At 30.4% G+C, this 2,500-nt stretch overlaps 1 long non-coding RNA gene across 1 annotated transcript in view; it reads left to right on the top strand.

The window, feature by feature from the left end:
* Window positions 1-2,500, top strand: part of LOC108541319 (uncharacterized) — a 26,747-nt gene that overhangs the window by 8,023 nt on the left and 16,224 nt on the right. Inside the window, exon 2 of the long non-coding RNA XR_001888935.1 lies at window positions 2,020-2,240. This is a non-coding gene — a long non-coding RNA (uncharacterized LOC108541319). The remainder of the gene's footprint in view (window positions 1-2,019; window positions 2,241-2,500) is intronic.

Genomic DNA, 2,500 nt, shown 5'->3' with positions numbered 1-2,500 from the left:
CATTCAATAAATGCTTACGCTTTTATAGCTGCCTTTAGTAGTTTGAAACTGACAAAGTTGTGCTTATCCTTCTGCCATACAGATCAAGAGAATTAACTCACCAATGTGTGGACAAGATTAATTTTAGTCATAAATTTATTAAAATATAAGTCTGGAAGGACCTTGAGAAGTATCTATCTATTCTCCTTTCAAAAGAATGTGTTAAGTCTGACCAATAATGAAAAATAATTGGGCACACAATGTAAATGAAACATAAAGGAAAAATGATTATTGTTTTCAAAGAGTAATTGAATCATGACTTAATAAGAAAAGAAAAAACTAATAGGATATTTGCATGTTTTTTCAAAACTCAGCACTCTGAAAATTTACAACTTTAAAATTTTTCTTATTAACTGATTCATCTTTTTACTTTAATACTGGCAGTAACAATAAATAACTCAAAACAGTCAAAGCTGTAGGATACATGGTAAAATATTCTAACTTCCATAAACCACAATTTAGAGTTTGAAATAAGTTAGACAAAGAACAGTTATTTTTCTTCTGTTCCCAGACATAAATCATTNTTTCAAAGAGTAATTGAATCATGACTTAATAAGAAAAGAAAAAACTAATAGGATATTTGCATGTTTTTTCAAAAACTCACCACTCTGAAAATTTACAACTTTAAAAATTTTTCTTATTAACTGATTCATCTTTTTACTTTAATACTGGCAGTAACAATAAATAACTCAAAACAGTCAAAGCTGTAGGATACATGGTAAAATATTCTAACTTCCATAAACCACAATTTAGAGTTTGAAATAAGTTAGACAAAGAACAGTTATTTTTCTTCTGTTCCCAGACATAAATCATTCTAAAAAAAAAACCAGATTTTCTAAAGACATCTTTTTTTTCTAGCAGGTTTACACATCTAAAACTCTCTCAACAATTATTGAGGAAAAAAATGTCAAAAACATTGATATTTTGTACCAGATTATTTTTACCTATTTTTACTCTGCTCATTATGATGAATCATGAAAATTCTTTCCTCAATATTTTGGATTGACTAAATGACTTTCCTAAGATATTTTACATATAAAAGAGGCCTCAAGAAAAAAAAAAATAAATAACCTGTGTTAGAAAACCTAAGTTGTCTACACAGTCTTGAAAGTTCACTAATCTTGGAAAGGAGGTAACCTCTAGATGAGAAAATAAGCATTTCAAGGAGCTGAAAGCCTAAACAATGGTTCGGTCTGGAGTTTGTAACTGTGCTCACAGAGGGCACAAAAATAACCACTACCTCATTTTGCTTCCTTCCTGACCTATTGTAATTTTCAAGTGTTATATATGTTTTAAAAATTAATTTTGTCAGCATCTCCATTTTGAACTGAGGATAAAATTAAAGGGAAAGAATTCCAACATTTGTACTAACAGCAATAAATGTTAGGCCATATCTCCAGAAATTCTGAATTGTAATGCATCTTGGGTGAAAACTGAATATTAGTATTTTTAAAATCGTCTCCCTAGGGTGAGAACCACTGCTCTGGTTCATTTGTATATCCAGGTATGCCTTGTTATTGCTTTACTAATAAGACCTTATGTCCAAACCTAAAGAGTAGGTAGATGCAAACCTCCAGCTATACCTTCATGCACAGTCTGCCTTGTGTGTTCAACATTCCTGCAATTCTGCAACTACACTGTTCCTGGTCATTCGCTGTATTTTCAGAGTATTATAACACATATCTTAATTGTGAATCTAAATGAGTCCTAAATGGAATTTAAAAGCTGTTTTTTAAACCATTAAACATATTAGGTGCCTAGACACTACACATTCATTGAGCCTTTGCTAAAACTGAAATTAGGTTCTTGTTTTTACTTCAAATGACCCTTATTACAAATGTATTTAGTAGTCATTGGAATGACATTTTTTGGAATGACATTTGTGTTTAAATGCATGCATATTTATTTTCGTAAATATTTCATTAATTCAGTCTTTGATCAAAAGTTGTTGATACTTCCTCAATTGTTTTATTTGGATAGAGATGAGTCCTCCCTTCTTTCAGAAGATCTCTGAAGCTGGCCTGACCAAGAGTTCTGGGTACATAAGGCAAAGTCTGTGGTCTCATTTTTCCATACAAGTCAATCATCATTATTGCAACTGAATCCTCACTTGGTGAGAAAATCAGGAAAATGTTCATTCTCCAATTATAATGTGGTGTATAAAACTGCACAATAATGGCAAAGATAGACATGGAAGCCAGGTAGGAAAAATCATTTTCCATTTGTAAAATATAAGGGTGTGTTTTCAACCAGCAAGGCCATCGAGTCTTTTATCTAACCGCTGATGTTAAAAATTAAATATAAGTATTCATGCATTTTTAATTCAACAAGAATAATCATTACTATTTAACTAGCATTTATATTACCATTCATATATTTTCTCATTCTCATGGCAAATCAATCAGACCAAAAAAAAAAAAAAAAAAAAAAAAAAAAAAAAAAAAAAAAAGGAAAAGCTGGG

The sequence above is a fragment of the Rhinopithecus bieti genome, unplaced genomic scaffold (assembly GCF_001698545.2).
Source record: "Rhinopithecus bieti isolate Rb0 unplaced genomic scaffold, ASM169854v2 scaffold_1527, whole genome shotgun sequence".
Classification (NCBI taxonomy): domain Eukaryota; kingdom Metazoa; phylum Chordata; class Mammalia; order Primates; family Cercopithecidae; genus Rhinopithecus; species Rhinopithecus bieti.
Note: the sequence above shows the minus strand (reverse complement) of the source record. Positions and strands in the feature narration are given on the sequence as shown.